The sequence below is a fragment of the Sciurus carolinensis genome, chromosome 16, assembly GCF_902686445.1.
Source record: "Sciurus carolinensis chromosome 16, mSciCar1.2, whole genome shotgun sequence".
NCBI classification, from domain to species: Eukaryota; Metazoa; Chordata; class Mammalia; order Rodentia; family Sciuridae; genus Sciurus; species Sciurus carolinensis.
This window is the reverse complement of record NC_062228.1, coordinates 67,019,737-67,031,899: the sequence shown is the minus strand read 5'-3', so window position 1 is coordinate 67,031,899 and position 12,163 is coordinate 67,019,737. Positions and strand designations below refer to the sequence as shown.

The 12,163-nt window shown below is 46.3% G+C and overlaps 1 pseudogene; it reads right to left on the bottom strand.

Annotated features, from left to right (window-relative positions):
- Positions 1-2,106: 2,106 nt before the first annotated feature.
- LOC124966746 (G patch domain-containing protein 2-like) lies at positions 2,107-11,912 on the bottom strand (annotated as a pseudogene).
- Positions 11,913-12,163: the final 251 nt, after the last annotated feature.

Here is a 12,163-nt window from a genome sequence, read left to right as displayed (position 1 = left end):
GATAGTAGAAACATACCTGAACATTGTAAAGGCTATTTATGCTAAGCCCATGGCCAACATCATTCTTAATGGAGAAAAACTGAAACCATTCCCTTTAAAAATGGGAACAAGACAGGGATGTCCTCTTTCACCATTTCTATTCAACAGTGTCCTCAAAACTCTAGCCAGAGCAATTAGGCAGACTAAAGAAATTAAAGGGATACGAATAGGAAAAGAGGAACTTAAGCTGTCACTATTTGCTGATGACATGATTCTATATTTAGAGGATCCAAAAATTTCCTCCAGAAAACTTCTAGACCTCATCAATGAATTTAGCAAAATAGCAGGCTATAAAAATCAACACACATAAATCTAAAGCATTTTTATATGCAAGCGACAAAACGACTGAAAGGGAAATGAGGAAAACAACTCCATTTGCAATAGCCTCAAAAAAAATAAAATACTTGGGCATTAATCTAACCAAAAAGGTAAAAGATCTCTACAATGAAAACTACAAAACATTGAAGAAAGAAATTGAGGAAGACCTTAGAAGATGGAAAGATCTCCCATGTTCTTGGATAGGCAGAATCAATATTGTCAAAATGGCCATACTACCAAAAGTGCTACACAGATTCAATGCAATTCCAATTAAAATCCCAATGATGTACCTTACAGAAATAGAGCAAGCAATCATGAAATTTATCTGGAAGAATAAGAAACCCAGAATAGCTAAAACAATCCTTAGCAGGAAGAATAAAGCAGGGGGCATTGCAATACCAGAATTTCAGCTATACTACAAAGCAATAGTAACAAAAACGGCATGGTATTGACACCAAAATAGACAGGTAGATCAATGGTACAGAATAGAAGACATGGACACAAACCCAAATAAATAAAATTTTCTAATACTAGACAAAGGTGCCAAAAATATGCAATGGAGAAAAGATAACCTCTTCAACAAATGGTGCTGGGAAAGCTGGAAATCCATATGCAAAAGAATAAAATTAAACCCCTATCTCTCACCCTGCACAAAAATCAACTCACAATGGATCAAGGACCTCGAAATCAGACCAGAGACCTTGCATCTTACAGAAGAAAAAGTAGGTCCAAATCTTCACCTTGTTGGCTTAGGATCAGACTTCCTTAACAGGACTCCCATAGCACAAGAAATAAAAGCAAGAATCAATAACTGGGATAGATTCAAACTAAATAGCTTTCTCTCAGCAAAGGAAACTATCATCAATGTGAAGAGAGAGCCTACTGAGTGGGAGAATATATCTTTGCCACTCATACTTCAGATAGAGCACTAATTTCCAGAATCTATAAAGAACTCAAAAAACTCTATACCAAGAATACAAATAACCCAATCAACAAATGGGCTAAGGATATGAACAGATGCTTCACAGAAGATCTACAAGCAATCAACAAACATATGAAAAAATGTTCAACATCTCTAGTAATAAGAGAAATGCAAATCAAAACTACACTAAGATTCATCTCACCCCAATTAGAATGGCAATTATCAAGAACACAAGCAACAATAGGTGTTGGAGAGGATGTGGGGAAAAAGGTACACTCATACATTGCTGGTGGGGCTGCAAATTAGTGCAGCCACTCTGGAAAGCAGTGTGGAGATTCCTTAGAAAACTTGGAATGGAACCACCATTTGACCCAGCTATCCCACTCCTTGGCCTATACCCAAAGGACTTAAAATCAGCATACTACAGAGATACAGCCACATCAATGTTCATAGCTGCTCAGTTCACAATAGCCAGATTGTGGAACCAACCTAGACGTCCTTCAATTGATGAATGGATAAAGAGACTGTGGTATATATATACAATGGAATATTACTTAGCTATAAAGAATAATAAAATTATGGCATTTGCAGGCAAATGGATGAAATTGGAGAATATCATGCTAAGTGAGATAAGCCAATCTCAAAAAACCAAAGGATGAATGATATCGCTGATAAGTAGATGATGACACATAATGGGGGGTGGGAGGGGGGCAAGAATGGAGGAAGGAGGAACTATATAGAGGGAAAAGAGGGGTGGGAGGGGTGTTGGGGAAGGAAAAAAATAACAGAATGAGTCAAACATCATTACCCTATGTAAATGTATGATTATGCAAATGGTACGCTGTTACTCCATGTACAACCAGAAACAACATGTATCCCATTTGTTTACAATAAAAATAAAATAAAATGGCATAACTTCATGGAGATGTTTCAAATGTAAATAAGGCTGTATATATAAATTATTTTAAATCATAGGTAGAAAGGTAGGTTAACATGTCATGAAGAAAAGATAATGGACACTTTGCACCTGAACTGCAGACATCTTATCAGGCCATGACAGCACCAATCTCTGCATGAGTCACAGAGGTTGGCACTAAGAAAAAAAAAAAGTGATGTCCATTTCTCCTTAAACCCAACCACGTATGTTAGAAATATGTGCCCTTGGCCACTGTAGGAGCTAGGTGAAAACGTACCCAACAAAACCTACCTTCATCACCAAAACAATTCAGCGGTGCCATTTTACTATCAACATAGATTGCATCCCCCAGATTTCCTGAGTATAGCCTTGAACTCCCTGTCAGTACACTCACTCCTGCCTAAGAGTCTGGTGTTTCCAAGGGCACCCTTGTACTCCATGATCTCCACCGGCCCCTCCCTCCATTCTTTTCCTTGTTATGATTAACTGGCATGTTTGGGGCTTACATAAAGTACTATGTAAACTCATCTTCAAGTTCCACTTTACTAGTCATACCCATCCACATGCCCACCTCATCTACAAAGAAATTCTGGAGTTTCCACTGATAAGAACAATTTTTAAAGGAAACACAATAAAACAACTCACCATTAATTACATTCTGCATAGGAGGAAGAGAGAATCACACTTTGGGGAAAGAAGGTGCTACTCCACTCAGTACCTCTTTAAGACAGTAAATATTCAGGCTCTGGTGTGGATGCTCCTCTCCCATGTGAGCATCTAAGGGTTTCCATGTATTTCAGAGTGAGAGCATTCAATTTGTACCAAAGAAGAACAGCACTTCTGCCCCTGAATGACACTCCTGATAATACTCTTTGAGGAAGTGTGGCTTTTCTTCAGCAGCTCCAGTCACTTATTCCTCATTTTGACAAGCAGCATCCAACTTGAGGCACAACTGAATATACACCTCTTCACACAGCTAAGCCACCACAAACACACAAGCATAAAGGCATGTCAAAAAGACACTTTTCTTCACCAAAGTGTGGCCCTCAGAAGCCATATTTATAATAGAGCACAGATTTCTGCTGCAGTTACTGACTCAGAATACTAACATTAAAGTACCACTTAGGACATGGAGACTTATATAGAAACATGAAGTAGATATACATAACCCATGACTATTTTGCTGTACACCTAAATCATCTTCCTTATTACACCAATCTGTGAGTACAGAAATAGGCTCTTTCACTAAAACATGAACTCTGAAGACGAGGTGAAGTACACACAGCTCCTGGGGACCCCATTTGATTATCTGCAGAAAAAAACAAAGAAGTTCCCAATGCTCACACTGCTGGTGTCTCTTTTAAGAACTTGGTAGATATAGTTTTTGGCACTCTGAATGAATTAAAATCTGGTTCAATGGCAAGCCTAGTCTGCAAACACAATTCCGTTCAGAAATATGGAACTGGCTACAAATTTGAGACTTCATCAAGTTATATCAAAAGTTCTTTGCAAAAGGTATGCAAAAGCAGTGACTAGTTCTACAAGAACAGACATACCTACAAAAAGGCAACAGCTCTGAAAAATAGAGCTGTAGATAAATGGTAGGATAGCAATAATGTAACAGACAGCATAGAGTGACCTCTTTTAAAAAAATCATTGCCTCAATACTTTAGTAGCTTAAAAAAAAAAAAAAAAAAAAAAGATTTCCACAACATGATTTCCTAAGAGAGTCTACCACTGGTGAGGAGTCAGTTCTAGTGATAAAAGGACTGGGAAGGACTACACAATACAAAGTCTAAAACTTCTTTCAACAACATCAAGTCAGCTCCAGGTGGGTGAACAGTGCTCTCTAGCTGCATCCAGGACTCTTTTCTTGTGACATTTTTTTTAAATGTAGTTGTAATCAAGTCAGTGGCTTTCTCTGTAACAGAGATCCTGACCAACCACTCAAAGTGGGAACTTTGGGGCTTGTACTGCTGGTGTGGCTGGCTCTATTGCATCCAAGTGAACTGCACTGGGGCTAGACAAGAGATGCTGCAGTCACAGGTTTCTGTTTCCTCTTGATGTGATATGAACATGGTGGCCCCCAATATATTTGTGACTGCTTGGCAAAGCAGTGCACTGGGAAACATCTTTGATGAGAAGCATCAGCAAGAACATCCAGGGAATAAAGGGGAGAAAGGGAATTAAACTGATTTTGTTCTCTTTTCCCAGCTGATGGTAACCAGAAATCTTTCTCCTGGGGGTCGCTGATAAAATGGCTTATCCTCTCAGTACCCAGAGTATTTATGTTGGACTCCTTCCCAAGAGCCTTCTCCCCTTTCTGAGGTATTGTCCTGCAGCTCCTGGCAGACAAATCAAATGAGTATGGTATCCTCTTTGAGCTGGCCAAGAAGGTAAAAGGAATGTGGAATGGAAATTTATCCAGTTCAGAATCCATTCTTCCCACTTTAGTGCAATGATCGGGAGCCCACCTGGACAGATCAGCAACAGTGAACCCTGGAGCACATTCTCCTCCACATTCACCTCCTTGCCGTCCCTCATCCCTGGCGAAGGGCCCAGAGTCACCGCTCCTACCCACACATTCTGACATGCTCTCACTAGAGCCGTTTTTGTTCATCTGCTTCACACTCCATGCTTTCTCCTTCCTGTTTTGCTGAGGAAAGTCCTATTGTCTGCTTAGTCACACAGCCCATGCCCTAATGAGGTTCAGAGAGCATCTCCTTCTAGCAGCAGACACTGCCTCTTAGCAGACTTGAACATGCAGCCTCCCTCAAAGCCCCAATCCAATACCTTCAAGTTCTGCTGAAGACTGGCAGCCATCTCCGACGTCACTTGTTCCACCTTCCTCCAGTGCCTGAGTGGCCCACAAGGTGCATTTAGAGTAAAGGAGTCAGATTGATGCCAAGAATGTTGCTTATTCTTAACTATGGCATTGAGAACTGGGTGCCATTTGGCTACCATTGTGTCATTACAGTCACTGAAATTGGTGACTGGACCACTTCTCAACAATCCTTAACAGCCTCATCCAGATTTGACTCAGAGGCCTCACTGTAGCAGCAAGCATATCCTGCCAGGTGAGTAAAGTCAGACCAGTACTTCGGGACCCAGCATTTCCAAAGCTGCCCACTCTGCTGCCAGGGGCTCATGACCATCTCCTCCCCCAGCTTGCCAAGTTTATTTTATTCAGATGTCTGCTCCCAGCCTGAGGTTAAGTCGTGTAACAGCTCATCCATGAGGTCACATCAGATAGCAATTGGAATGTTAGCAAAAACAAGCAAAAGCAGGGGACTAGAGCTCTCTTTCTTCACAATTAAATTTGTCACTGGATTATCAAACTAGTCACATGCTTGTTCAGAATCCTTCCCTGCCTCAAAGACTGCAATTTGAAAGCAGGTAATAGAACCATGAGACTCTCACATCTCCATTCTTGCTCAGGTGCCTGAGAAAATCCTGGATCCAGGGACGCCCTGGGGAGAAGTCATCCAAGTCACACATAGGAAGCTAATGGACAGCAAGTTAGAAGAGGGCCAAGTGATGAGTCCAAAGTGTGAGAGGTGGGGAAGCAGGAAGGTAACTTCTCATTTGGATCTGGGACAGGAGAGTCAGCCTTCTAGGGAAGAAACTGTCAAATGAGAAGTCCTGGAGACTGGGATTCCTCTAAGATCACGGGTTGCAACGGGACCACATATGCAGGAGGAAAATTTTTTTCAAAGGACTCTCCACCACACCCAGGCCTGGCCCTGAAGGATTGGGAAACCATGGCTTGGAACCCCACACCCATGCTATCTCCAGCCCAAAAGAAACAGAGAAGAGAGCTGTGCCCCAGAGGCCACCTGACCCTCATCACCCAGGATGGGGTGATGACAGAAAAACAAGGTCCCATTGCCCTTGCCCTGCCCCTCCTTCCCACCATGGCCCCATGATGCCCTTAGCTGCCCAGCCACATTCCAGGGCCCCAATCCCCTCTGTCACTGGTCCTGGACTCCAACACTCTCAACCCACACCACACCCTCTCTCCACTACCTATTTATCCAGTGCTCCTGTAACAGTCATGGTCCCCTACCCCACACTGCAACTATCCTAGATTTCTGGACAAGGCTCAAGGCTCCTTTGCAGGACCAAGGGAAGAGATTTCTCTCAAGGGAATCACACAAAATTGCCTGCTAACAAATTTCACATTGTTCCATAAGTCCTGGAGGCTGTTGCACTGCCCAAGTAAGCCCAGAAGCCACAAGCACCACAATATTCATGCTATAAGGTAGGCCCATGGCTTTTTTCTTGGAAGCTTGTGGAGAAACACAAATCAGGCTGAAACTGAAGAACTTGAGGCACATGTGTGGGATGCTCTCAAAGCTGTTTCTTCTTTCATTATGACAGAACTCTACTGTTCTCAAATTACTCAATAAAGTACACAGAGTTCCCAAGATTGAAGGTGGCCTAAGAAATAAGGCATTTATCATCACACAAAGCAAAGGAATGAGAGGCAGGCTTTTCTCAGGGTGGTAAGGTAAAAACCAGAAAATGCCATCACTGGTCATGAAAGACCAACAATACCCCTGGAAAACATAGTCCACCTTTTAATTCACAAGTAGGACTCAGACCAGGTCTTCTGGGCCAAGCATGAGTCAGACCTAAGCCCAAACACATTGGGAAGGATGTGGAAGTGAGTTCTGTCTTCTCACAAATCCCTCTCTGAGATGGGAGGACAGACTACTTCCCTATGCAAATGGAGTACCAAAACACACTGTGGGTGCCTGGCAGGTGGCAGAGACCACACGGCTTCAGCTACAGTACTGAAGGTAACTAAAGTCAGGCAAAGGCCCTGGGTGGGTTTAGAAGAGCAGCACAAAGCTTCAAGCTTCCCCATCTGGAATTCATGTGGATATGTGAATGAACCAAGCTCAGTTCGGGCAGATGGCACCTAAGAGCTTTCCTTCAGTGCCATTGCATTGAACAGGAAAGCTCTCCATTTCTAGAACACCTAGAGAGTCTTCCCCACTACTCCACTGTGAACTCTCTGGTGTTGAGTGAGGCCAGAGCTTTTGCTAAAGATTTTCCACACTGTAGACCCTCTAAAGTCTTTCTCCACTGTGAACGCCCCTATGGTCACTGAAGTTAAAGATTTGCCTAAAGGATTTCCCACACTTGCTGCCCTCATAGGGCCTTTCTCCAGTATGAACCGTGTGGTGTCTGAGGAGCACAGACCTGTGGCTAGGATTTCCCACATTCAGTGCACTCATAAGACCTTGACCAGTGTGAACTTTCTGGTGCTTTAGCAGACTGGAGTCATAGGTAAAGAATTTCCCACACTCATCAGACATAAGGTCTTTCTCCAGTGTAGACACTATGGTGCTGAAGAAGTGCAGAGCTCTAGCTCAAGAATTTCCCACATTTGCTTCACTTAAAAACAAGACCTTTCTCCAGTGTGAATTCTGCAATGTTGGATCAGGTTGCATCTTTGGTTAAAAATTTCCCATATTCCCCACACTCAAAAGACCTCTCTCCAGTGTGAACTTTCCAATGGTTATTGAGGCTGTAGCTCTAGCTAAAGGATTTACTGCATTCACTCCACACGTAAGACCTTTCTCCAGTGTGAATCCTCCGATGTTGAAAAAGGTTAGAGCTCTGGCTAAAGGGCTTGCCACACTCCCTGCACTTATAAGGTTTTTCTCCAGTGTGTACTCTTTGGTGTTTAATGAGACTGGAGCTGTAAGTAAAGGATTTCCCACACTCCTTGCACATGTAACATCCTTCTCTAGTGAGGGCTCTCTGATGCTGAACAAGTATGTGTTTGTGGCTGAAGGTTTCATCACATTCTTCCCAGTTACAAGGAACTTTTCCCCTGTGAAACAGCCCCATGCTTGGTTTTGCTATTTGACTTTTCCACAGAAAGAAAAGAAGTCGGTCGATGGAGAAATTCCAAGCCTGTCAGGAAGCCACTTCCAACCTCCCTGCAGAGAAAGGCCCTCCCTGACTCATGGAACTTGCTGTTCTTCACAAATGAGGTTCTGCCCGTATTACTTCTGAATGGCTTCTTTCCAATGTGGTGCTTCTGGTGCTGATAATTTGTACTGAAGTAAAATTGTTTCTCACATGCCCAACACATGCACATTTTCTGTTTGTGATGTGCTTTCTTATGCTCAGCCAAGTGAAGAATGTCTTTTAAGATCAGGCCATACATCTCACAGGGGTTTGTCTTTTGGAGAGATAGACCTAATGTGACACTCCCTCTTACAGAAATTCTCTGCTCAGAAGTTGCCTCCTCATCCTCTGCTCCACACCACCAACCTGAAAGAAAGAATTAAATACATATTGATACTGTTGGAGGAGACAGCTCCATTCAAATGTATAACATTTCACTCATGTGTAATGTTCCCAGGGACAAGTCTATGAGACTGCTTACAGGGCAAGGGGTTGGTGTTGAGGATGAGAATGAGGCTGCTTAGCAAAACTAGATCCTGACAGTCACAGAATGTGGGAGGCCTTATGAGGCCAGAGATACAATTGCAGATGTGACACAGGAGAGGCAGGGCCTATGACTCATTCCTCTGTAAACAACTTTGTCAGAACCTTGTCTGCTGCTGACACCCAGAGCTGTCAGGTGGGTGTATGCAAGAAAACAACCACAACACAGCTGCCAGTGCTCAGGACTGAGTAAGAATGTGTGCACACCTCAGGACCAAACATGAAGAGGCTGATGCTGCAGAACCCTGCTGATACAGCACAGAGAGACATGGGTGAGACAGTGTCCAGATATATTGGGATTAGCCTCAGGGTGAAAGTAAGAGTAGAAGCAACAAGCAGGATGAACAAGGTGAATAAGTGTACAGAATGAGGAAGGAAGGCCAGGATGACATGTGGGTGCTGCCACCAAAATATCAGCCAAAAAGAATAAATTTCTGGTAAAATTTGAACTCAGCTCTGCACCATGACCTCCCCCAGGTGCCAATCCTCAGAGCCAGGCTATGTCTTGAGCTTATTCATATTCTTCCCATGAACCACTGAGCACTGTACATACCGCCCCATGATTAAAAAAAAAACACCACTGAACCTGGATGATGCAGGTAGTAAGAGAAAAACATAAGAGAGGCAAGGGAGCACCAGCCCAGCATAGCTCAGCACACGGCAGACTGCAGGAAAGGAGATCAACATTACAAAAGAACATCAGAGAGGACACTGAAAGAACAGCTCATGGTCTACTGAGTAGCCAGCACCTGCATAAGGACAGTGTCTGGCACAAGCAGGAATGAGGAGCTGCTAGCTAGAAAAGGGAAGCACACGGGGCGCTGGATTGGGAAGACCACTGTCATTAGCAGGGAGTAAGGGGCCAGTCGGGTGACTGCAAGCCTCCTGGCACTGCACCCTCCCCAGCCAGCATGGACTTGGCAGAGGCTGGGGCTGTTCAAGGAAAGAGCACTGCACACACTGCAGCCCTGCAACCAAACCCACCCAGGGAACCAAAGAGGAAGCTGAGCTGTGGTCCTGATGTGCTCCTGGGGAGGAGGGGAAGGCAGAGACTATCTCAGAGCACAGAAGCAGCTGTGAGGATCTTGCCCAGAGAAGTTATAAGTGCCAGGTTTTCCACCGTCACATCAAGGTACAAGCATTTTTGAGCCTAATCAAGGAGTCCCCATTCTTGAAGAGAAATAGAAAGTCACGTCCTCAAAGTCACAGTGCCCTGCCAGGGACATAACATCATAAACAGTCTACTCCTGAGGATGCACAATCCATCCCCATCTACCCATGCCCATCTTCCTCCTCCCTGGGTGTCACTGTCTACTCACAGACCTGATGACTGTCCAGGCACAAGGGCAACTGCACAAAGAAACACCCAGTTGTGAGCTTGGCAAAGAAGCATCCAATGCTGTGTCAGGCAACCCTCTGTACAACCAAGGTCACAGAAGTCTCAATCCCAGGCACCTGGGGCCATCAGACCATTCTCTAGATGGCACTCTCGTCCTGTCTGGACATCACAGGCACGTTTCCACCACAACCCTCTCACTGCCCACACTAAGCATTTCCCTGGCCTCTTCACACCCCCCTCTGGACCCCACTGTGAGGGCAGAGTTGTGCCCTAGGGTTACGGAGGTGGGCAAACACACCACACATGCATTTGGGCAGGTGAGATCTAAGCAGCGTATTAGTCTCATATATTCACAGCCGGGAGAGGAGAGACCGCACAGGAATTGTGGGATGCATGTTTTCTATGATCACGAGGACAAAGTGACCCGATTCCTGTGGGAGTACGCAACTGGCCTATCCACAGCCAGTAGAGAAATGAAACCACTACCAATGCAGGAGTTCCACTTGATAAGAGGTTTGCTTACTTAAGAGGCCTTACGCTAGGGTACAGACAGGCAGCACCTATACTCAAGGCATATTAAGCCTTCAGGTTTCATCAGATGTCACTGCAACTCATAACAACGCAACTCCAGGTCCTGCAGACAGCTCAGAATGACTCTGCGGAGTCGACTCCCATGGAGCCCAGGGCTTCCGTCAGCAGTGGCGACCCAGATCCTGTGAAGACCTTCCTGCCCACCGCTCTTTGCCTCACACTGCCACAGAACGATGAGTGGAATGTGATGGGCTGACAGATGTGGCTCCATGAGAATGTTCTAGGCCAGACTCTAAGGGAAATGACTAAGCAGACTCCATGTTGCTCTGAGACTCCATGTTATATAGGAAATAAGCTTCTCCCATGGGAACACCCCGCCTCTGTACCCATCATCAGTTACTTGGTGTGACATGTTTAATAATATACAATGGCAACTCCTATGGAGTAAGAATTGCTCTCTTTTGATCCCTATTGCTCCTAAGCAATGTACCATGTGAACAGTGATTGTGTGGATGTTAGCAACCATTCTTTAGTTTGTACCTAGGTAAGGGTCGTTTTGACCCACTTCCCCCTCTGTTGAAGATCTCATGATGTTAATGTGTAGTTTTGAATCATAGCAACAGACACTTATGATTGATGTGATTTTTGATGTAAGAACCCCTACAACCCTGTGGTTGGGGCTGTTCTCCCAATAGCCATTTTTTGGGGGCATCGTGTGAGACAGTCAGCCGGCCAGCTTAGTAAAGACTCTGAGATTTGGACTTCTCAGGGGAGATGGGTCTTCGCTGAGGCTGCAGTCTTGGACACCCAGGACCCTTCCACCTCTGGGCTACACGTGCCCCTGGGCGAGTCTCCCTCTGCCCACCTGACTTCCAAAGCCCACTCCTGCCCTGCCCCCGCACTGCTGGCGCCCCAGGATCACTCGCCTAATCCGCGGGCTGAACCCAAGGCCCTGCGCCTCGGCGCGATTCCTGGAGAGTCCAGAGCGACCTGAAGCGGCGACTCTTGCTGTGCCCACGCCTCCTCCGCTGGCCTTGGCGGCTGCGGGGCTGTCCTGTCCCCCGCGCCCCTGCTTCGCGACCCCTTGTGCACTCACCTGCTCGGGAAGCCTAACCGCACTCCTCAAGCAAGAAACCGGTCCACGTGCGCGTCCCGCACCGCCACGGGCCTGCGGGAGGAGGCGGGCCTTGCAGGAAGCGCTCCCGAGGGCTCGCCGCGCCGCCAGAGGCCCCCGCGACCGCGAGCCGCCGCGGGGCTCAGGGCAGGGCTGCCGCCTCCCGAGCCCGAGGGTCCTCGCCGCCTCCGCGCCCTTCTTCCTTTGTCTCCAGCATTCAGAAACCCCACCCCGGACGCTGCCAGGTTTCACGCCAACGCTCCGACTTCCGGCGTCCTCACAGGAGGGCGGTGCGACCCCGCCTCTCTGTCGCGCGGACGCCGGAAGTCCCGCCCCGCGCCGCGAGCGTTGCGGAAGTGCTGCTCTGCGCAGGCGCGCCTGGGAGCGAGGCGGCACGGGCGCGGCTGGATGACGTAGTTCCGCTCAGGAAGCGCGGGCTCCCGCGAAGGACGCGGGGAGGTCGGGAGCTCGCGGGAGCTCGCGGGAGCTCGCGGGAGCTCGCGGGAGAGTCTAGGT